The 25,084-nt window shown below is 37.8% G+C and overlaps 1 long non-coding RNA gene across 1 annotated transcript in view; it reads right to left on the bottom strand.

Moving 5' to 3' along the window:
* Nucleotides 1-508: 508 nt before the first annotated feature.
* Nucleotides 509-25,084, bottom strand: part of LOC111773235 (uncharacterized) — a 58,395-nt gene continuing 33,819 nt past the window's right edge. The window contains exon 3 of the long non-coding RNA XR_011437974.1: nucleotides 509-2,767. This is a non-coding gene — a long non-coding RNA (uncharacterized lncRNA). The remainder of the gene's footprint in view (nucleotides 2,768-25,084) is intronic.

Genomic DNA, 25,084 nt, shown 5'->3' with positions numbered 1-25,084 from the left:
TCCACTCTTCTTAATTCCCTTCACTTCCTTTCTTCCTTGGCTTTCTTCCTTTAGTTCCTATCTTTCTTTCCCTAATAGCAAGAGATATGCAACATATAGAACAAAATGGAAGGATTGTTTTTAAAATATGAAGGAAAAAATTTACAGAAACATAGTAGAACATTTGGCAGATGAGTTCAATTCTGCTTCTCCCCTCCTCTTCAAAAGCAGGACAAAAAAGAAAGACCGGGGGGGGGGGGGGGGGGGGAGGGGGGGAAGGAGTAGGAGGAGGAAAGAAAACGGAGGAGGAGAAGGAGGAGGAGGAGAAAGAGAAGGAGATTTCCACAAATAATATCTAGTGATCTTCAGGGGCAATTGGACCCAAGCTCGAAGCACTCAGGAGTGACCAAGCCAAAATGTGGGGGAACAATGGAGAAGAATAAGAAAGGGTGCCAACGCATAGGATAGGAATAGAAAGGCAGGGAACAGGATTAGTAGCGAATATAAAACAAACAGTAAAATACGTAAATTGGATTGTTAAAATATATATTCAATGTTTTCCGTGGTTAAAGCAAAATATAATAATCCATTATAAAGGCTTTTGTTACAACAGTGTCAATTGATATACCAATTAGGAAGCGAAATCATAGCTAAGCACATTGCTTAAAAAATATATTAGTTACACTTAAATTTATAGCATACATAAATTCTTAAATATTGCCAACTCAAAACTATCAATAATTCAATTTAATATGTAGCTGCTAGTTCAGACAAATGGTTTCAGAATATTTATTTAAATAATGAAAGACTTCATTAATTATGAAGATTGTAGCGGGATAGAAAAGGCATTTGAATTGGTTTTTTTCTATGATATATTCTTACAGTGAATGTTAAAATCCTCTCAATTTAAGCAGAGATGAGATTTGCAATCTATTAGAACACCAAAAACTATGGGCTGTAATACTGCCAAATATTTATTTGTACTCAATATAATACCATACTATAAGGCTTTACCTTTTTTTTAATTTAATGATTATACCCAGAAGATTGTGTGAGTGTTATATGTCCAATAATCCTGTGAAGTTTCTAAGGAATGAATTTTTAGATAAGTGGGAATACAACTAAGTAAAATATTTCTTGTTAAATAAAACATACTTTAGTATACATAGAGAGGCTATCAATAAATTTAATTTTGATTAATAGGACAAATATGTTAGAATCAACTAATTCAATGGCTCGTAAAGAGCAAATGTATTTTTAAAATACAGTCTTTAATTCAGTCAAAATTGCTGATCATCTACTCTTTGTTTAAGACCCTATATCAGGCACAAAGGTGGATCAAATATTTCAGGTGACAAACAAAAATACAAATAGTTACAAAACCACACTTGCTTTTATGCGTACTTTAATAGTTCAACAGTACAGTGGGAGAAGACATGTGGGAGAGAAAAAAATAATAATAGGAAGATCCAGAAAATCCTCATGAATTGGTAAGAATCACGCAGTGCCTTCCATAGACGTCACAGGGAGAGGAAGTTTTAAGAAGGTAAAAACAAGAGCTAAGGACCAGATGTAGGCATGCTTTTACTTCCTACGTTTCTTTACTGTATCGATCAGAAGCAAATTCCCCTGTGATTTCAACCCACTGATATTTTTCTTGTCTCTGAGGTCACACACACTCAAACCATTCATTCCTTTAAAAAGAAGGATTTTTACAATTACTGATTGTGTCTGAGTCTTCCGTAAGTAAAGATCTGCTGTTCCTTCCTGAATGACACTTTCTAAGTGTTTCTTAACTGTCAAAGTTTTGAATCACCTTATTATCTCCATTGTTTTCTTCTGAATCAGTTTCAGATTGATCGTAGTTTTTCAAATGTGTTGTCAAAAGTCTTTTTAACAGTGACAAAGCAAAACCGGATTGCAAGATCTGCTCTCAAGTGCAATCAAAAATGACAAATCTGTTGCAATCAAAGAAAAAATAGAAAGTTCTAGAGCTTTTGTATATAGCTCTGAACTTCCAACAAATATTACTGAGGGAAAAAGTGAATTGACAAAATCCTAAAAATTCTCACTAACGCTGTCAATCTGGAGAGACATATACTATATACAACATGAGTAGACAGCAGGGGAAAGCCTTGAGAATAGAACCCAATATGATTGACTTCAGGCTCTTAGAAACTCAGTAGAGGCAGAAAATGTTATTAAGGATTACCACTGTCCAGGGGTTAATTCCAAATAGGAGAACAAGCTAAAGTTTGAAACCATCGTTTCTTGAAAATACCACATACCTTGGACAAGATAGTGTAGACCCTATGAAGACTGGAGTGGGCCATTAACCAAGTAAACAGGAACTCAGCATTCAAGTCCCATGAATAAGGCTGCTCAAACTCCAGCTCTCACACCTACTTCAAATTTCAGAAAGGAGGATAAAATATAGAGCCCAATCTTAGAAAATAAATCAATCTTAGGTAAAGTGTTAAGGATGCCAAAAAGAATTCAACCGCTTTGTGTCAAAACATTGAGAATGTCTGGATAAAACTACCACATTAAACATGAGTAAGCAGGGGCCAGCCTGGTGGCACAGCAGTTAAATGATCACGTTCCACTTTGGCGGCTCAGGGTTCGCTGGTTCAGATCCCGGGTGCAGACATGGCACGGCTTGGCAAGCCATGCTGTGGTAGGCGTCCCACATATAAAGTAGAGGAAGATGGGCATGGATGTTAGCTCAGGGCCAGTCTTCTTCAGCAAAAAGAGGAGGATTGGCAGCAGTTAGCTCGGGGCTAATCTTCTGTGAAAAAAAAAAAAGGGGGGTAAGCAGAGGAAAAAAAGCAAAAAACAACTATTAAAAAAATGAAGAAGAACATAAGCAAACATAGTAGAGAGAGAAGGAGGAGGAAGAGAAGGATGAGAACAGAGCATGCAAAGACAAATGAAAACATGTTCCAAGGTAAAGAAAAGTCCCCAGCATAGCTTTGAGCCCTAGCAAAATAGAATTTAAACAGAAATTCTATAAAACACAAACTCAAAGAGAAAATGGTAAAGCAACTATACAAATGGCTAAAGAAACAAATTGAGAAATAATACATTATTTTGGAACTAATCAATAACTTAGGATCAGCAAGGACTAGAACTGAGAAGCCTGAAGATCTGTTAATTACACAGAGGAAAGGCTTGAGATAACTCCAATAAATGCAGAGGATGAAAAAGGGATTAAAATAATTAGCTAAAAACATTTTATATTTATATTATATTACATATTATATATTACTAAGAGTAACCAGAGGTCTGAAAAATAATTTCCCTGAAATGAAGAAGATCCAAATATATAGATCAAATGGGCACATTGAAACGCAAGAAAAACAAATGTGGAACTATCTCTACACAGTCATCTGTGGAATAACAACGTTTCAGTCAGCAATGAACCGCATATACAACAGTGGCCTCACAAGATTAGTAGCATATAGCCTAGGTGTATAGCAGGCTATACCATGGAGGTTGGTGTGGGTAACTAAGATGTTTACACAACAATGAAATTGCCTAACAGTGCATTTCTCAGCACGTGTCCCCATCTTTAAGCAATGCATGACCGTAAACGCGTCTTAGTTAAATTATTGTGCTTCAAAGATAGAGTCCCTTACACGTGTTGGGGGCAGGAAGGATATGGAAAATTTGTACCTTTCTTTTAATTTTGCTGTGAACCTCAAACTGCTTTAAAAACATAAATTCTTTAAAAGACAAAGAAAGAGAATTCTTCAGATACTCCACAGAAAAAGAAAGTCACCAGAAGGGAAAAAAATTATTCAGTGACAAAAGAAGTCAGCAAAGTTCTACTAAGTCCTGAAATAAAAGTATATAACCCCAAATTTTATGCCCAGCCTAGTTGCCTTCCCTTCAGGTATATAAAATTACTTCCATGCAACTTTCTGTCTAAGAATCTATCCTTTCATTTATTCACCTTTCTTCCTGGTTAACCATTTACTATTTGGAGTGATATTCACTTAAGGTTAAAATGGTTATTTCTGAGTTGGGAGTAAAGGTGATCTTTTTGTTTTTTTCTTTTTACTTCTCTGTATTGTATGAATATTTTTATTTTATTTATTTATTATGTATTTATTATTTTTTTTTTTAAAGATTTTATTTTTTCCTTTTTCTCCCCAAAGCCCCCCGGTACATAGTTGTATATTTCTCGTTGTGGGTTCTTCTAGTTGTGGTATGTGGGACGCTGCCTCAGCGTGGTCTGACGAGCAGTGCCATGTCCACACCCAGGATTCAAACCAACGAAACACTGGGACACCTGCAGCGGAGCGCGCGAACTTAACCACTCGGCCACGGGGCCAGCCCCGATGTATTTATTTATTTTTGATGAAGATTAGCCCTGAGTTAACATCTGCTGCCAATCCTCCTCCTTTTGCTGAGGAAGACTGGCCCTGAGCTAACATCCATGCCCATCTTCCTCTACTTTATATGTGGGATGCCTACCACAGCATGGCTTGCCAAGCGGTGCCATGTCCGCACCCGGGATCTGAACCAGCGTGAACCCTAGGGCCACCAAAGCAGAATGTGCGCACTTAACCGCTGGGCCGTCGGGCCTGCCCCATTATATGAATATTTTTAAATTAGGGTGTATCTTCAAAAAAAGATACCACCTGAGATCTGATCTACATAAAATGGTATATAATTATCATCTACATGATTCTAGGTCCTATACGTCTAATAATGTGGCCTACAACGACCTGCCATTTTGAGGTTGTCAGACCACACTGTTGCTTCATTTTCAGCTAACACTGGAGAGGAAGGAAAATCTGCACCAACCACAATGATCTTCAGAGAGAAATGATGGCTGCTTCACTTTTGCCTTTCAAACCCTGTACAAATTCATTTTTTGACCAACTCTAACCTAGAACCAGACAGGGAATGGGGAGTCTGGGAAGAGAATTTTCATCTTAACCAAGTTGCTGTGGTTTGCAAACCACCGCATTAGTAGCGTACTGAGTCAATCAGAGGACAGAATTAATATTATACTGAGAGAACATAGGAGGTTGAATAATAGCCACCCACAGACATCAGGCCAGAATCTCTGGAACCTGCAAATATTACCTAATAAGGAAAAGGGGTCTTTTCAGATGCGATTAAGTTAAGGATCTTGACATGGGGAGATTATCCTGGATTATCCACACGGGCCCTAAATCTAATCAACAAAGTTCGTATAAGAAAAAGGAAGAGGGAAATTTGACACGCACAGAATACTAGGAGGCAGTGTGACCAGGGAGCCAGAGGCTGGAGTGATGCTGCCACAGGTGAAGGAATGCCAGCAGCCCCCTGAAGCTGGAAGAGACAGGAACAGGTGCTCCCCAGAGCCTCCAGGGGGAGCGCAGTCCTGCTGACACCTTGACTTCAGCTCAGTGAAACTCATTTCAACTTCTGGCCTCCAGACTAGGAGAGAATAAATTTCTTTTTAGGCCACTAAATTTGTGGTAATTTGTTGGGTAGCCTCAGGAAACTAATACAAAGAGAAATGACCACTGCTTCATTTTTGCCTTCCAGACCCTGCAAAAGTTCCACTTTTGTCTGGCTCTGACTTAAAACCATACAGGAAAGAGCATTCTGGGAAAAGTAGTTCCAACTTAACCAAGTTGATATGGTTGATAAACCAACACATTTACAGCCGACTGAGCCAACCAGAGGAAGGATGTATATGAGCATTTTGGTGAGAAACTGTAATGAGCAAGGAATAAAGCCAATTCTTGCTTTATTTATTATGTACCAGACAATGTTCTAAGCATATGTTAATTCACTTAATCCTCCCTATAAGGTAGGCACTATTTTTTTCCAAATTTTACAGGTTAGGCGACTGAGACACACAAAAGTAATTTAAGATTATACAACCAGTTAATGGTGGGGCCAGGATTTGAACCCAGGAAACTGACTCCATTTCAGATTTTTAACCATTATCCTACACAGTGAAGAGAACATCTCATTCACTGGGCTTCCCATATATCTATTGCTATGAAACAAATTACAACAAAATTTAGCTGCTTAAAGCAACCATCATTTTTTACAATATCTCCTGTTTTCCTGGGATAGAAATCCAAGCAGGGCTCAGCTGGGCGATTCTTCTGTTCAGTTTGTGGTTTTCAGCTGAGAAATGAGCTGATCTGGGGAGTCCAAGAAGGCTCCACGCACACATCTGGCACGTTGGCAGGGATGGCTAGACGGCTGGGCTCGGTGGGAACAGTTGACTGGAGGTCCTACATGTGACCACTACAGCTGACAAGCTTAGGGTGGTCAAACTACTTAAATGAAGACTCAGAGCTCTCGTACAGTGTTCCAAAAGAACCTGCTAGAAGCTTCAAGGATTTTTATGGCCTTATCTCTGACATCCCCTCTGCCACGTTAAATTGGTCAATCAACTCACAAGGGCCAGCCTAAGGGGAGGGGATTTAGACTCTACTTCTCAATGGAGGAGTAAGAATTTGAGACCATTTTTAATCTAATTTTCTTTTATCGAGGTAACATTGGTTTATAACATTATATAAATTTCAGGTGTACATCTTTATGTTTTATTTCAATCTACAGATATTTACTTGCCTAAAGTCAAGAACGAGTTCCTTGAACTTTATACCCCGTAATGATCTTGATGCACTTCAGAATAGAAGTGCTTTTAATGACCTGTAAATATGAATCAACTAGACTACAAGTTGGGGCCCTCGTTAACAGTCCTGATTTAATAATTTAGTAATCTTGAGCAAATCTTTTAAAGTCGCTGTCTCACTTTATTTTTTTCATCTGTAAAATAAGAATGTTAGACTATTTTGTTAAGAGTGTTTTTCTTGAAATCTTGACTGATAGCCTGGAGAGATGTTGTTGCTAAGTCCTGGAGCGGAGTGAGGAGAGGGCACCACTCTCCTTCCTGCTTGCTGTCTGTAGCAGGAAAGTGGCTGTGTGCTGCCTGGGTCACATGTGGTTCTGTCAGGGAGCTGCCTGGGTTTAGATGGTCTCCAGTTCTGTTTCAGCCTTAAAATTATCATCTGTTATCTGATACTTTTGATCATATCAAGCTACGTTAGTCTAGGGACTACCCCAAAATGTCAGTGGATTAACGTAATTAAAGTTTATTTCTTACACACACAAAGTCCATTCAGGGTAGAGTGGGGGCAATTTGCTCCACAAAATCATTCAGGCACATAGGCTCTTTCCATTCTGTGGTCCCACCATCTCTTAGGAACTCATAGATCTCCACTGAATTCCAAGAGGAAGAGAGAGAAAGCAGAGGAAATCATGCAGTTGCCTTGCTTGGACTAATCTGAAAGTGGCACATAACTCTTCTGCATCCCGTTGGCTAGAACTCAGTTATAGCACCTAAGGCTAGGAAATGAGGTGTATCTGTGAGCCCAGAAGAAAAGGAAGTAGATCACAGCAAATGCATAGCTGTCTGACACACTACCTAATCTTTAAAGCACAGAAGCATTACAGTGTTGTGCAAATTCAGATGAATTTCAGAATGAAAACAGAGAACAAATTTTTTTAGATTTTCTATTTGAGAGATGTCTGATATCAAGTGCCAAATGGAGAACCTGAATAAATAAAACTCCCACTCGTTTGATAAGCACTATGAAAAAAAGCACTTTTTTGGGAATGCAGAACTTTGAATTACAACTAGAAATGTTCGTAAGATTTACTGTGGATGCTGAAAGTGCTTTAGAACACACTAAAGTTCCTGTTAATGACAAACCTATGCCAATAAAATTATCAACCCTTTCTTGATGACCCAGGGCATAAAAGGACCCCTGTTGGGAAGCACCTATAGCATCTGCCCCCAATGTGCCGTTTTTTGTGGGCAGCACCCCGAAGCCCCCACTTTTGTAGGCAGCACATTTATGCATCATTTCAGCAGAAACACATCCATGTGTTCTCGCAGTTTCCAAATAAGAATCTCAAAGGTTTGGAAAGATTGCTCTGTAATCAGAAACCATTCAAATTAAACAAATCTATGTTTGCTTGTAAAATGATCCACTCTCTTTTCATCTTGTTCTTTAATGATGCTTATTATTTTCGTGTCCAAGGTTCAATGTCCATTCAAGCCTAACCAGTTTGCTCCCGATGTTCATTTCAGGCTTATACCACAATGAGGTCATGATTTTACCCTTGGGACCACACATTGGTAAACTGAAATTATTTTTTAAAATTATTTAATGTCTAGTTCAAAAGCAGAAATACAAGAAGACATAACAAATTAACAAGGACTGCTAATGTTAGGTAGTTAACTACCTTTCTATCTGCTTTCAGAGTGAGGGATTACAAAGGAACAGAGTGAAATTATACTACATCATGGAATACAACTGACACCCAACCACCCACCATGTTTTTGATCATTACTATCTCTTATTTATTTATGAAAAATGAGATCAAATAGTAGAATTTTCTGAAGTGCAAGATGAGTACTCCTGAATGATTTTAAGTTTCATGCAGCATTATGTAAAATTTAATCACATAGAGATAAAGTTTTCCCTTTTCAATTATCTTTCCATTGATTATACCAAAGAGAAAGTCTCACTTTCTTGCCAGCGCGTCTTAAACATATCTCTAAATCTAACTGTTCCCTTTAAAGAAATGGAGCTCAGGTCTCAGGTCCAGGGCCTTTGGCAGGCAAGAGTGTTTTGCTATCATTTAATTGTTTTAGTGTTTTCAATGCATTTATTTATATAAATTCCTTCTACTTACTCCAAATTATATCAATTTCCATTTACATTAGTTACAGAAAATCAATTTAACAAAAATATTGAATAAATAATATTGAAAATGGACAGGGATGTGGCAAGTATTGTGAAGGTAGTGCAAGAATGAATGGAACTCTGGGAAACAGTATTTGGGGAAATTTTCCAACATACATTCACCATATCTGTGGTTGGCATTGCCATGAATAACACACAGAAAGAGGCAATATCAGGGGCTGGCCCCGTGGCCGAGTGGTTAAGTTCGCGCGCTCCGCTGCAGGCGGCCCAGTGTTTCGTCGGTTCGAATCCTGGGCGCGGACATGGCACTGCTCGTCAGACCACGCTGAGGCGGCGTCCCACATGCCACAGCTAGAGGAACCCACAACGAAGAATACACAACTATATGTACCGGGGGGCTATGGGGAGAAAAAGGAAAAAATAAAATCTTTAAAAAAAAAAAAGAAAGAAGCAATATCATCAGAGGTTATTTTCTTTGTACTACAGCTATTGTATTTATACTTTGTATTGTCCTTCACAGGGGACATCCCACATTAAAGAATAGTTATTTACCCATGTAAACCCAGATTGAATTAGTTATGATAGAAGTACAGCTGCTATTTTGTTGTCAGCACCGCCATTGAGTGGATTCCAACTCCTAGCAACCCTTTGTACGGCACAGCGGAACCCTGGCCTATCCACACCCCATGTAGGAGGATGAAGGAAGACGCCAAAAGAAGGAAATCTCCTGCTCTTTAAGTGCTGTATCTTGATTTCTCAATACAGAGAAGACGAAATTACATTTAGTATTATTTTATCATTATAGCATTTTATGGTATCTTACTCTTCCATTCCATACCAAATTAAACACCAATCCCTTAGCCTTTACAATTGTCTACAATAGAAAAATATGGCATTAAGCTGCAAAGGCAGTTTGAAATGGCAATATATTAGAGCTTTTTCTTTTTAAAAACTGTACAATGTTACTGAATTTATCTGGGTGAATCCGATAGTTAAGCAAGATGGGAATTTAAGCATTTAAGAGCATGTGTATAGGGTTTATTTCTTGAAGATAGTAATTGACACTAAAGCCTGAAAAGATAATTTTATATTTTAAGCTATGCTAAATGACCAGTAGGTGACAGAAGGTAAACTTAAGACTCCCACAGAAGAGGATAACAGTGACAAATGAAAATGAGGGTTAAACAGAATCATTATAAAAATCCCTCCGGTAAAACTTCAGAAAAACAGAAATTAAAGCCAGATGCTTCTGTTACCCAGCTCATCCAATTTAAGTTTACACAAGAATCGAAAAGCTCCATTCTGAGACTTCATAGTAAATGCCCAAGTTTTTGGGAATGGCAGGAGACTTGGTTAGCCTTTGCCAATGATAGGACATTTTGTATGAGGCCCCCAAAATTATATACGTTGAGTTATGAGAAGTCCCCCAAATCTGCCTTGAATATAAGAATATTAAATCAGGGTGGGCCCCGTGGCCTAGCGGTTAAGTTCAGCGTGCTCCACTTCAGCAGCCCAGCTTTGAGTTCAGTTCCTGGGCACAGACCTACACCACTCATCAGTGGCCATGCTCTGGCAGTGACCAACATACAAAATAGATAAAGGTTGGCACAGATGTTAGCTCAGGCTGAATCTTCTTCAAGCAAAAAGAGGAAGATTGGCAACAGATGTTAGCTCCAGGCAAATCTCCCTCAGCAAAAGAAAAAAAGAAAAAAAAGAATGTTAAATAGTATTCATCATCATGATAACACCATTGGGAAAATAACTTTTAAACTTTTGATGATCTGGAAATGATTGTGACATATGATAAGCAGAAATTTTAGTAGGGTCCCCCCAGAGAGTGCAATAGATTCCAGTGATAGGTTACTGTTGGTCACACAAGATGCAGAATGGTTTCGATTTGCCATTACACTTAAATATTGTTTAATATGAATGGCAAGTATTGAATTCTTCCCCTCAAAATCCCTGCGTTGAAGTCCACCAGTTCCTCAGAATGTGACCTTATTTGGAGGTAGTGTCTTTATAGAAGTAATCAAGTTAAGTTGAGGTCATTAGGTTGGGCCCCAATGTAATATAACTAGTGTCCCTTATGAAAAGGGAAATTGCGACACAGAGATAAGAAGGAAGACAATGTGAAGAAACAGAGAGAGAAGATAGTCATCTACAAACCAGAGAGAGAGATCTGGAACAGATCATTCTTTCACAGCCTTCAGAAGGAACCAACCCTCCTGGGATCTTGATTTGGGACTTTTAGCCTCCAGAATGATAAGAAAATAAGTGTATGTTGTTTATGCCACCCAGTCTGTGATACTTTGTCAATGCCGCCCGAGCAAACTAACACAGCGAGTTTTCTTGGGTCTTGTAACAAGCAGCTGTACAGGTGGATGTTACCTGCCTGGACCCCTGAAGAGAGTTGAGTGTGGAGGCCCTAGCAGTGAACTGGGATGAACAGTCCAGACTTGCCCTTCCCTCAGATGACCATCCCATGACAGAGTCACCAATTCATTCTGGTTTGCCCTGGATTTTCTCAGTTTTAGCACTAAACATGCCCTATGCTTAGAAACCCCTTAGCCCCAGGAGAACCAAGATGTCTGGTCTCTCTACGTCCTTTCCTGCCAGAAAACCTTAATCGGACTCATATCAATCAATCAGAGAAGTTCTGATAATGTTGAATACTCCAAATGCAGGGTTGATATCTTAATCTCCTTGATCCCGGGGGACTTTTTGCCTCCTAATCACATTTTCCTGCCTCCTTGCTAATACTCTATTCTCTGAAATCAGGATACTAGGAAGAGGTGACCACTTTCAGTTGCTGTTATCACTTATCCCCAGAACAACAGCTAATGACTTATGTTATATCAATACAACCAAAGCAGACTACTGAAATTATTCTTTCCAGAGTATGTAAAAGCAGCTCCAAGCCAACTTACAACCTTCACCTAAATAGAGAGGCTGCTGGCTGTTTTAAATGGGATCTTTTCTCACAAAGAAAAGATTCAATTTCCACTATCTTCCCCATTATGTTGAGAACTCCTTGAGAGCAGAGATAATGGCATATTCATCTCTTTGTCTGTAATGCTCAGAACAATTCCTACCAAATATCAAATGTTTTTATTGAAAGAGTCCAAGTATGAAATAACTAGAGCCTAGACAAGGAATGTGGGAATAGAGTACAATGGAATTGATGGATTAAATAAAATTAGAGGGAAAGAGTTGTGAAGGGGGAAAAAAGCCAAATAAAATCCAGAAGTTTTAGAGTTGGAGGACAAGTAGGCACTATGAGAAGGATAAACCATGAGAGTGAGAGTTCTACTTTTTCAACAGAATTTAGAATGGAAAAATGAAATTTTACTGGAGGATATAAATGGAAATTTCAGAAATAAATAGAGATATCAGAGTGCTGTAATGAAGTTTGGTATCTGTGAATATAAGCTATAAGGAGCTCTTAGAGGCAATTGGTATCCCAAGGAAACAGTCGGTCCCCCGGAAAGGATCATAATCAAATTAAAGGGGGTCACGGACAAGGAAGTGGCAAAGAAGAAACTTCAAGAGCAAATAAAGAGATAAATGGAAAAACAAGAATAGTTTAGTTGTGTCAAACTGGGCAGGTCTACTGTACTGTCAAAGATGGAGAAAAGAAGGATGAGTGCAGACACTGATTTAGGTATCTCTGATCACTTTTTAATTTAAATGATTTCGGTAAAAACAATGGAAATCACAATAGAGAACCACAAAATTTGAAAAAAATAGGAAAAGGCTGCAGGGGTATCCTTTTTGATCAAGATAAGACAGAGAAAGTAAAAGCATACAGAACGAGTACACCCTGGGTAGAGGACCTAACTCCACAGGTTTGAATACAGCAGGGCTGGGAGTGATGGGGGGAAGAAGGAACCATGAGACAGAAAGCAAGAATCACAGGCATGGAGGCAGGGCTGAGGGCAGGTGAGTGGGTGAAGAATAGGTGTGTCAGTGGAGAACAGCTGGTTTATGATTATGATATTGAGAGACGGGGAAAGCGAAAAAGATTAGGTGCCACAATCAGTGCTGTTTCCCCAGAAGGCCACCTCACAGGGCCTGGAAAGAAATGAACAATGGGGAATAACAGATTTTCAAAACTGAGTGCTCATTAGTAGTAAAGAAAGGAGAAATAAAAAGAAAGCTGAAGATTGTAGAAAAATATGCATTGCTTCCCGTCGATTCGCCTGGTCAGTCTCATTAGCTTTCATTTTAATTCTTTTCCAAGTATGCAGTACTCCACTTGATCATAGTCATGCATTGTAGATTAGTGAATATTTAACAATACATTTTATCATGACTTTGGTGCTAAATTATCCTATGTACTCAGTAACCTCAATTATGAAACATAATTTCACAGAGTCTTGTTCAATAGCAAGGTACATGCACATTAACAGAGTCTTAAAAAGCCTATGCATATAAATCTGAAATTTAAATATAAAAATCGTATGTATCATACAATCTTAGGTTTGGAAGAAGTAGAAAGATTGAGCTCTGCTTTCCCTTGCCCATTGAGGACTAAGAGATTATGAGATTAAATACAGTTGTAGAGACTTCCAGTTGAAGTGAAGCTTATGTTTCTCGAACATTTTCATTCCACTTCATTATTCCTATTTTCAATCTAAAAACTCAGTATAGCCATAACATCATTTACGTTTATTTATTTATTAATTTCACTTATTTTCCTCATCTTGTTTAAGAATTCCCAGAGAGTAGGAGTGGAGGAGTACCCTTCAAACTTCTATACTAAAGCTGCTTTCATTGAATCACATTCAATTCATTGGCACCTGAGCCCCAGACCTATGCATATCCTCCTGAAAAAAAATAAAATTTTCAAGAAATGTTCAGTAAATGTGGTCCGTGAAAGATGTGGATTTTTAATACTATTTTTTCACACAAATTAGGCTACCAGTTTTGCAATTTTCCCCTTTTACTATTAGGAGAGAGTAGACATAAACACAACTTGTCATTAGAAACTTGGATGTTTTTAATAAAATGAAAATTGCCTTGTTTCTGTTGCTGATGGTCTCTCCCCTTTTGCTGGCACTGAATTGCAACTATTAAATGGGTTTTTATACTAATTCTGTGCTAAGCTCTCTGAGACTGCAAGGAAAAGACAAGCCAAATTAGGCAATGTTAGGTTATTATAAGGATGCCCTGGAAAGTAAAGAAGCATAGAACCCATCCCAACAGCTATGTGGATGGTCCTCAATTTTCTTACGATGGTTTGACTTACGATTTTTCATCTTTATGATGGTGCGAAAGCGATATGCATTCATATCATAGAAGCCATACTTCAAATTTTGATTTTTTTCCCGGGCTAGGGATACTTTGATACATATGATATTTTCATACATATGATATTTTCTTGTGATGCTGGGCAGTGGCAGTGAGCCACAGCTCCCAGTCAGCCACTGGATCCTGAGGATAAAAAACCACTACACTTACAACCATTCTGTACCTACCCAACCATTCCATTTTTCACTTTCAGTACAATTTTCAATAAATTACATGAGATATTAACACTTTGTTATAAAATAAGCTTTGTATTAGATGACTTGCCCAACTGTAGGCTAATGTAAGTGTTCTGAGCACACTTAATGTGCTAAGCCAAACTATGATACTCAGCAGTTTGGATGTATTAAACGCATTTTCAATTTTTGATATTTTCAGCTTACGATGGCTTTACCAGACATAACCCCATCGTAAGTCGAGGAAGATCTGTACTCCTGTTCAGAAGTCTACATCACTCTGAGGGCTGGGATTGCATTGAACTCCATGAAGAGCCAGAACAAAGGCCCATTTTAACCTAGAATTTTTCAGACTAAGGCCTAGGACCCTGCCTCTTACTAGGGTAACATTACATTGATGAGTCTATCCAATAAGTAACATTCTAGTTGGGCTGAATTTTGCACCAAGCCATCTCAGTATATATCTTATGTCTATACCATAAAAATTTACTTTATGCAGGCCATCTATCCACGGCTGGACCCCTGGTAGCTGTATCTACTTCATATTCTGCACCTGGCTTAAACCGTAGCAACTTAGAAGCTCATTTTCTTAGAAAGGTTCTGGGGGCCGGCCCGGTGGCGCAGCCACTTTTGGTGGCCCAGGGCTTGCCGGTTCAGATCCCAGGTGCGGACATGGCACTGCTTGGCAAGCTCTGCTGTGGTAGGCATCCCACATATAAAGTGGAGGAAGATGGGCACGGATGTTAGCTCAGGGTCAGTCTTCCTCAGCAAAAAGAGGCGGATTGGCAGCAGTCAGCTCAGGGCTAATCTTTCTCAAAAAAAGAAAAAAAAAAGGGTCTGAAGGCCACTGTGTCCACAACTCCTATCTGGTATCACTGCTTCTGTGGGTAGGTGCTTTCTAAATAATAAAATATTGATTGTCAAACATGAATGTGTAAGATTAACCTGTAATACTTATTTAAAATGCAGGTTTCAATCCACAGTGCCTAGACATTTTGATTAAATAGATCTAGAGGGAGACCAGTATCTCCATTTTTAAAAAGCATCTTCAGTGTTTCTGATGAAGTTGGCAGAGGATCACACTTTTAGATATTCTATATAGAGAAAATCCAAGAATTGATGTTTTCTCAGTGTGCTCTGCTTTGTCCAGAGTCACTTGAAGCTATTCAGAGTTTTACCTGGCCACAGAATCTTGCACTAAGGTTCTTTAAAGTCTAAATGTTTTCAAATCAGACTCAGATACCTGTGGAATGAGAAGAGAACTCATTAGAGAGCAAGGCAGTTTTAGATCTTACCTATCACATAAAAAGTTTAAAAAATGTTATATCAGAAATGATTCCTTGCAGAGTGGCTGTAATTCACCACCATCATCACTTCTACAGTTAGATGCTGTTACAATGGAAGCCATTAGAAGACTCCACCCAGCTGGGTTTAGAAACTTGATGAGATCATAACTCAGTGGCAGATGGTAGCAGGGAAAATAATGCAAAGCACAACTAAATGATAGCAGGAAATGAGGATGCATATTGGGAGGGGGCACACCATAATTTTTAACTAACAAGAAATGCACTTCACTTAACTAAGCTTATCTCAGCCTTCAGTATTACGTAGTGTGAGATTTTAGGAAAAACCTTTGGCAAACAGGAACAGACCATTTCTTTTATAGAGAACTTAAACATAATCATTTATCTTCTTATGTTGGCAGTTAGATAATTTCATTACCAAGCTTTTCTTTGAAATACTTTTTCACTGATTACTCCTGTTTAACAAGAAGTGTTTATGAATAAGATTAACAAGATACATAAAACATCACTGGGAAATTTTGCTGCTGGGTAGAAATGTGAAACATCAATTACTTTGCTAGGAAACAGGAGAGGCAAACTATCCTCTCTGGGTAACTCCCCCCAGAAGATTAAAGGGAGAATACTTCTAAAATATTATGGGAGATTTAATTAAAACTGAATGATTCAGCATATAAAATTTGGAGAAGCAGTGTCAATCAGGAAGAATGGGAAGATTAGCTCTGGAGGAAAGATCAGAAAGTCTAAGCTTGATAGAAGCTGGGGTAGGTTAAGAACTAAGACAGCACAAGGAGCCCAATAATGGAGTGGTTGAGAGCATGGAACTTTTTTCTCTCTCTCTTTTTTTCACCTGGGTGTGTAATCCTAACTCTTCCATCTGTAAAGCAGGGATAAAAACAATATCTCTTTCACAAGACTATCAGTGGGTTAACACAGATAAAGGACTTAGAACAGTGCCTGACACACAGTAAGTTCCATGTAGCCCTTGGCTCTTATTAACTACAAGGGATCCACGCTTCTCTAAGACAGCAGGGTTTAAATAATAGAACGTTCCCCGTAGATAAGCTAAATCCCTTCTTCTCTTTCAATTTAAGCTCATATTCTCTTATTCTGTCATTCCTGGCAATAGGGACTAGTCGGACGCTCTTCTCTGCATGATGACCCTTCACTCTGAATGATTTCATGTAATCGGAAACATTTGCGGATATAGAGCTTTTCAGGGGAAAGCGTGCCCCAATCTAATTTCACAAAGTAATGTCAGGAAGGAAACAATCAATGAGCTTACTCCAAATCAGAGCACTTTAAAGAAAGTTTTTTAATCTACCTTTAGGCCAGTAAAGCATGGAGAGAGAATCACTGATGTCCAAAAAATGTGTAAGAAAGGGCTTCTTATGTCTATACTTCTCACTATATTTTAAGGTGAAAATTAAAGGTCAGGGAAAGGTCTAATCTATTAAATCAGAATAATTTAGGATGTGTTTCCATGTTAGGATATCAGAGTATTTACTTTGACTCTTGGGTTTTATAACACATGAATTTAGTTTTTCCTAATCGTGGTTTTAGTCTCCTGTTTTAAGTACCAACTTGAAGACAGAGGACACCACTTACACATATTTAGAAGCTCATAAAACCTAGCAAACGATTTACGTATTACAAGTGTTCATTAAGCATTGGTGCTCAGTGAGTCAACTTGGAATTTAGGAACTAACAATAATTTCTGAGCTTTGTTTGTTGAAATTAATGGCAACGGGCAAACATCGCACAGTGATATAAATGTCCAATAAAGATATATTTCTTCAACCAGTGCAGACAAATAGTATATAAAATGTAAACCTCATTTCCTTTAATGAGCACTGAGGTTGCTCATGGCCAACTAGGGGGGATCCATGGGTGAGGCATCCCCAGTATCTCATGGGTGGGGCTCTTGATGGAGTCTGTAGTATGGTTAGTAGGATCCATGTCCCTTTAATGTCCTCTGAGAGTCCTATCTGCCACTCTCTCAGCCTCTTTCCTTTCTTCAGATATGCAGCTCACTCAGTACTCTGTATAGGGCGAGAGGGAAATGGGCATCCTTGGCAACAACCCACACAGCTGGGGGAGCTGGGTTCTCACTCACATGCATTCACTTTCCCCCACAAGAAAAATCACAGGCCAATAAGTTCTCACTTCGTACTGAGCTGTGCCACCTTTGGGAAAGAGATGACACAGGTAAAGTCAAACTCTTCCTTTTACCCTCTCTAATGCATCCAAACTCATATTTTTCTGCTCCAATGGGATGCTAGAATTTCTCCACTGAAAACTTGGACTTCCCCAAGTGCTCTCTCACCCAAGGGTGATTGTCTAGAACGCTGTGCTCCAGGGGCACCCAGACAACAGCCAGGAGGGGTTGGAGCAAGTTTACAGGCCACCAGAGAGTCCACAGACAAGATTGAGGTCTGTATGTCTATTATCCAACACACAGGTGCTCGAGACTCCTGGGTTCTTTGGCATATTGTGCTGGATCCCATGGCTCCCACAAAGGGACCTTTGTCCATGGATTGATGCCAAATTCTTGTTGTTGAGGGAGGGATACCAAGGGACATCTTATTCAGCCATGTTGCTGATGTCACTCTTGAACATATACTTAACTCATACAGATTCCTCCCTAATTGAGAAATGTACTTTGTTGCCTATATTATATGTCACCCGCGCCATTGAACCAACACCGCCCTCAGGCCTTCCCAGACTTCTTTTCATTCTCATTGAGTTCTGAGGTTGTTTCCTTACCCTACTCTAATCCCTATAAGAAATACATCAGCACATCTGACACTACAGACCCAGAGCCCTTCCTTTCAAGTTGTATCAGGATATGTTTTACATATTAAACGTTAATACGTGTCATTCTTCTGCTGTTTCCCACAAGACAATTGAAAGATACATAACAAAAAAGAATCAGAATGTTTCAGGGTGATTTTTTCCTAAGAAGACTAGAATATTTTCCAATGTTTTTTTATCACTCATATCATCTCTCCCACATTTACTAGGGAAATGGGCAAAGAGCTTTAAATTACTCAAGATCATGCAACGTGAAGGTAAAAATTAGAATCCAGTGACTACGAACTATTTGAATTAAAGCTTTGCAATATTGTCCTGGTAATTGCATGAGCTTAAGATGTTTCCTTTGCATTTTGAATTCTTTTAAATATAAGCTTATTTTTATATTTCATGTTCTATGGGATTTTACTTCACTTTTACTCGTGTTTGTTTTCATCTTCTATATTTAAAATTTAGCAGGTTCCTTACTGAATTGTCATCTCCAGGTGAGGTTGGTGAGTGACTGCTGATGACCTTTGAACTGTGGAAAATATGCAAGTTCATAAAATATTCCTTACTTAAAATATTCCACTCTTAAAATTAAAATATTTAGTACCCGTAAATCTTCTATTGAAATTCAAATGTGATAGTTGGAATGCATAATATTTTAAGTCATTATTGCTCACTAATGAATCTTGTAATCAAATTAGTTAATATACATAGTTTATTGAATCTTAAATAGATAAGCTTTATAACTAATTCAATTCTTCTGTTCATGGATTTATTTTTTTTGAGCACTATTTCTTAAGAGAACTGTATTTTAGCTTTGACCAAGTTAGAGCAGGTCAAGATACAGTTCCTGATAGGTTAATGAACACTTATTTCAGTGATAGAAATTTTTTAAATAAAACAAGAGGTTGACATGAAGAGGCAGAGAAATTAGCTTAAACCTCAATGGTACTTATATAATATGAACTTAAAAAGTTGATGGTTCAAGGATCAAACACTAAAACTTAACATAGAAATTTAATAAATTCTTTTCAACTGTTACAAATTACTCAAGTAAAGAACACCCACATAGAGGGGCCAGTCTGGTGGCACAGTGGTTAAGTGTGCACGTTCCGCTTCGGCGGCCTGGGGTTCACCGGTTTGGATCCCTGGTGTGGACATGGCACCGCTTGGCACGCCATGCTGTGGTAGGCGTCCCACATACAAAGTAGAAGAAGATGGGCACGGATGTTAGCTCAGGGCCAGTCTTCCTCAGCAAAAAGAGGATTGGCGGCAGTTAGCTCAGGGCTAAACTTCCTCAAAAAAAAAAAAACAACACCTCTATAGAAAGGAAGCAACTCATAAAAGAAAAATCATGACCAACAAATGCTAAAAATCTTTGACTAAATATATAAAAATAAAATGTACATTAAAAAACAATGTGATACAAGAGTTTTTTACCTCCCAAACTGACATATTTAAAAATCTTATAAGGAGCATTGTGTTGAGAGTACAAAAAGAAAAAAAGCAAATAATCCCTTATATTTATGGAGGCAATGTTAGTTGATACAGCCTTCCTGGCAATTGGGTGATATGTACACAAACTTTCCTGCAATTAAAAAGTATGTACCAAATAACTTGAAATATATATTTATCAACTTAGAAATACTTCTAAAAAGTTTCTCTGAAGAAATAATTAATGGTGTCTGCAAAAATTTAGCTGAATTATTAAAGACTGTAAACGATGTATCAGCTTATGGGCCCAGCCCCTTGGCCTAGCAATTAAAGTTCTGCATGCTCCACTTCAGTGGCCTGGGTTCATAAGCTTGGATCCTGGCCGTGGACCTACACCACTTGTCATCCATGCTGTGGCAGCAACCCACAAACAAAGTAGAGCTAATCTTCCTCAAGCAAAAAAAGAAAATTGGCAGCAAATGTTAGCTCAGGGTGAATCTTCCTCAGCAAAAAGAAAAAAAGAAATGGTCTATCAGTTTAAAAAGCAGAAATCACAACAACTACTTTACCAAGAGAATTTAATAGAAGGAATTCATTCAACTGGGACAGGAGAATTGAAAAGACAAAAAAGGGAGCCCTGAAGTATCATGGAGGTAGCAACTGCAGGAGGAAGCTACCACCCCAAAGGCTGGGATAATCAAGCGAAGAGTGAGAAGACCAGAAAAACTAGTAGTTTGAGGCTGGACTGCCTGGCTGGTGTCTGTAACTCAGGATCTTAGCAGAAGGCCCCGGGAGCTGGGACTCAGATATCCGAAGAAAGGCTGCCAGCCAACTGGTACTGGTCTCTCTGAGGAGGCAAAATGAGACTGGTTGTAGAAGTTTGGGGAAAAGAAGTAGAAACCAGCACCAACTGCTACTGTTAACCTACTGCCACTTCCAGGGCGAAAAACCACTGCTGAGAAGGAAAACAGGAAAGAACAAGTCCCTTCTTCCTTCTCCAGGCCTCCAGCCTTCCTTTTGAGTCCTCTACTGTCAAAATCTGACAGGGAGGCAACTGGCAAAGCAACAATGTGGTCTGCAGAGTCCCCAGCCCGAGTAAGACAAGACAGAGTATAAAAGAGTAGGTTTGAAACAGAAAGACAATGGCTTAATAACAAGCAAATATGGTAAAAGTACATTTTACGTTACTTCTTAATTCTGTTTTATGCCAAACACACAGTCTAAAAATACTTCGAAAATGAATGAATAATGCTGTAGAGAAACCATAGGAACCACTCAATAGACAAATTAACAAATTCAAGGGAAATTTGCTATTTTGGCAGCCTGTGCTCTACTAAAAAGCTCTTTTAATTAGTTTTGTTTAGTCCTACATATAATTAAGTTGCGAATTTAGAAGCAACTTTATATGTTTCAGTTGAATAAAAATGAAAAATTAAGTTAGTAACTTTTTTGTTCAAACATATTGAATTTTGACAGTACCAAAACTAACAGGAGAAAGAATAGAAAGACAAAAATAAATGGAACTACGTGAGGTGATAGATATGCTAATTAGCTTGGTTGTGGTAATCATTTCACAATGCATGCATATATCAAAACCTCACATTGTACACCTTAAATATATGCAATTATTTGTCAGAAAGGAATAGAAAAAATTAAATATTCCTAAATCTATTGAAGAAATTGAATCAATTATTTTTATAAAGCAAAGAAAAGTACATTCTCCAAAACCTTCACTAGTGAAAATTTCCAAACATTTAGGTAAGAAATAATACCAGCCTTAGATAAACTCTTTCAAAGGACAGAAGAAGAGTGGATACTTACCATGTCATTTTATGTCAACATAGGTATTACAAGAAAGAGAAATTACAGACCACCCTCCCTTGTGAATACAGATGCAAAAACTCTTTTTTAAAGTTGTCAAATCATCAAAAATAGCTATGTATAAGAAGGATAATGTATCAAAACTAACTGGGATTTATCCCAGGAATGCAGGTTTGGGTAACCATTCAAAACTTAATCAGTATAATTTTTTGCATTAACAGAATGAAGGAGAAAAGAATGATCATTTCACTAGGTGCAAAGAAATTATTTGACTAAATTCAACATCTACTCGTGATTAAAAAAAAAACTCTTAGCATACTAGGACCAGAAAGGAATGTTCTTAATCTTACAATGGTTGTTTATGAAAAACCCATAGGTAACACTATACTCAATGATGAAAGAGTAAATCCCTTTGCCCTGATGTCACGAACAGGACATAAATGTCCACTCTTACCACTTTTGTTCAACATAGTGCTAGAGATTCTAGCGTGTGTAATAAGACAAGTAAAAGAATAAAAGATATAAAGATCAGAAAGAGGAAAGCAAAACTATTTATTGGTACATGACATGTGTGTGTATATTTTTTTAACCAGAAAAATATACCAGAAAGCTATTAGACTTAATAAATGAGTTTGGCAAAGTTGTAGGATTAACAAGGTTAATATACAAAAATCAATATTTTTCTGTATACTAGCAATGAATAAGTGGAAAGGAAAATTTTAAATCAATGTCATTTGGGGGCTGGCCTGGTGGCACAGCGGTTAAGTTCACACGTTCCACTTTGGTGGCCCAGGGTTTGCCAATTCAGATCCTGGGTGCGGCCATGGCATCGCTTGGCAAGCCAGGCTGTGGTAGGTGTCCCACATATAAAGTAGAGTAAGATGGGTATGGATATTAGCTCAGAGCCAGTCTTCCTCGGCAAAAAGAGGAGGATTGGCAGCAGATGCTAGCTCAGGGCTAATCTTACTAAAAATAAATAAATAAATAAATAAAAATAAGCAAATAAATAAATGTCATTTGCAATAGCATCAAGATCCTCAAATACCTAAAAGTAAATCTAATAAAACGTGCAATTCTTCTACAATGAAAATTTCAAAACTTTATTTTAGAAAATCAAGTAAATAAAAGGAGCATTCACTATATTTATGATTTAGAAGCCTCAATATTTTTAAGTTGTCAGTTCTCCCCAAATTAACCTCTGGTTTTAATGCAATCCCAACCAAAAATCTAGAAAGGTGTGTGAGTGCTTGCGAGTGTGTAAAGTGACAAGCTGTTTCTAAGGGTTGTATAAAAATTAGAAGAAATTTTAATAGCCAAGACAATCTTGAACAAAAACAAACTTGGAGAACATAGACTATCATATTTCAAGACTTATTATAATGCCACAATAATTAAAACTGTGCAAAGACAGATAAATGGAACAATGGAACCAGACAGCAAAAGCACCACAGCAACTCACTGGGAAATGAATTGCTTTTCAATAAATGATTCTGCAGTAATTGGATATCTGTATAAAATAAAAAGGACCTTTACTCCCTACTTCAAACATTATACAAAAATTAAATTGACGTATATCTAGGGCACATGTGAAAGATGAATAAATAAAGCAAATAGAAAAAAAACAGATGACAATATCTTTATTATTTTGGGATGGCAAATGGTTCTTATATGGGACACAAAAAGCAGTTGCAGTAAAAAAATGGATATATTGGACAGCATTCAAATTATGAAGTTGCATTCACTAAAAGACACCATTATAGGGTTTGAAAAAGCTACTGGGAAATGATATTTGCAGTTTATATAACTATCAAGGGCTTATATTCAGGATATTTAAGAACTCAAACAAATCCATTAAAAAAACAAACAACCCAAGAGAAAATTGAGCCAAAACCGAAACAGGCTGACTAAAAAGGGGAAATTGAAATGGCCAGTGTATAAAAATGTGTTCAATTTTACTATACTACCAACTCCACCAAAATGTCAAAATGATAAGAATAGACAACAATGTAGGACAATTGGAACTGTCATACATTGCAGTAGACATTTACATTGATACTACCACTTGGAAAAATTGTTTGGCAGAATCTACTGATGTGGGACATACACACACCTTATCAAGCTGCTATTCCTAGATATATGCCCAAGAGAAATGCCCACAAATATTAATAATAAGAACATATATAAGAATATTCATGGAAGTGTTGTTTTAATAGGCCAAAACTGGGTAAGTACAAACGTCTACTTACAGTAAAGTTGATGAATAAATGGTGAGATAGATATATATATATATATATATATATATATTTTTTTTTTTTTTCCCGAGGAAGATTAGCCCTGAGCTAACATCTGCTGCCAATCTTCCTCTTTTTGCTGAGGAAGACTGGCCCTGAGCTCACATCCATGCCCATCTTCCTCTACTTTATATGTGGAACGCCTTCCACAGCATGGCTTGCTGAGCGATGCCATGTCCGCACCCTGGATCCAAACCGGCGGACCCTAGGCTGCTGAAGTGGAATGTGCTGCACTTAACTGCTGAGCCATGGGGCCAGCCCCAATGGTGATATATTTTAAAAAACAGAATACTATAGAACAATGATAATGAGCAAACTACAGTTTCATGCAACAGCACAAATATGTTGTTGGAAGAAAGAAGCCATAGTCAAAAGAGAATATACTCTAGGATTCCATTCAGAGAAAGTCAAAAAACAGGCAAAACTAACCAATTTTCTTAAGTTGGGATATCGGTTACCCTTGGGATGGGAAAAGGAACTGGATGGGGCATAAAGGCGCCTTCTGGTGTGCTGGTAATGTGCAGGTTAAGTGAGTATGTTCACTTTGTAAAAATGTATTAAACTACTCTTATGATCTATGTACTTTTTAAATGTATGTTATAATCTAATAAAATTTACATTAGCAAACCTGAATGGAAGGATTAAGCAGCTAATTAGACACAGATGAGGAACAATGTGATGACCGGAAGATAGATCTGAAGAAACTGAAAAATACAGCACACGGAGAAAATCAGAAGGAAAATATGAAAGATTAAAAGATGCAGAAGGTAGAATGACAAGTTCTAATATACATAAAATAGTATTCTAGAAGAACAGAATGGAGAGAATCAGGGATAACTAACATCGGAAAAGGTAATAGTTAATCACCTTCTCAAACTGATGAAAAGTTAGAATGTTCCGTGTGAAGAATCACAAGAAATCCAAATGAGGATAAATAGAAATCAGTACACACTTAGATATAGTGTAGTGAAATACAAGATGCCAGCACACACACACACACACACACAAATTAAAAGCAGCAAGACAAAGAAAAATTATCTTAAAAAAGAAATGACAGTTACCTTGTAAGCCAGAAAACTGGAAAAATGTCTTCAAAATACTAAAAGTATCTGTCAGTCTAGACTTGTAGACCACACCCTTGCACCATAGATCTAAGTAAATCCAGGTATGTGAATTTTCTTACTTCCTGGGAGGGCTGAATTTATAACGTAGAAGGTTACCAAAACACGAGAAAAGTGTTC

Source organism: Equus caballus, chromosome 4 (assembly GCF_041296265.1).
Source record: "Equus caballus isolate H_3958 breed thoroughbred chromosome 4, TB-T2T, whole genome shotgun sequence".
Lineage (NCBI taxonomy): Eukaryota > Metazoa > Chordata > Mammalia > Perissodactyla > Equidae > Equus > Equus caballus.
This window is presented reverse-complemented; position numbering and strand designations above follow the sequence as displayed.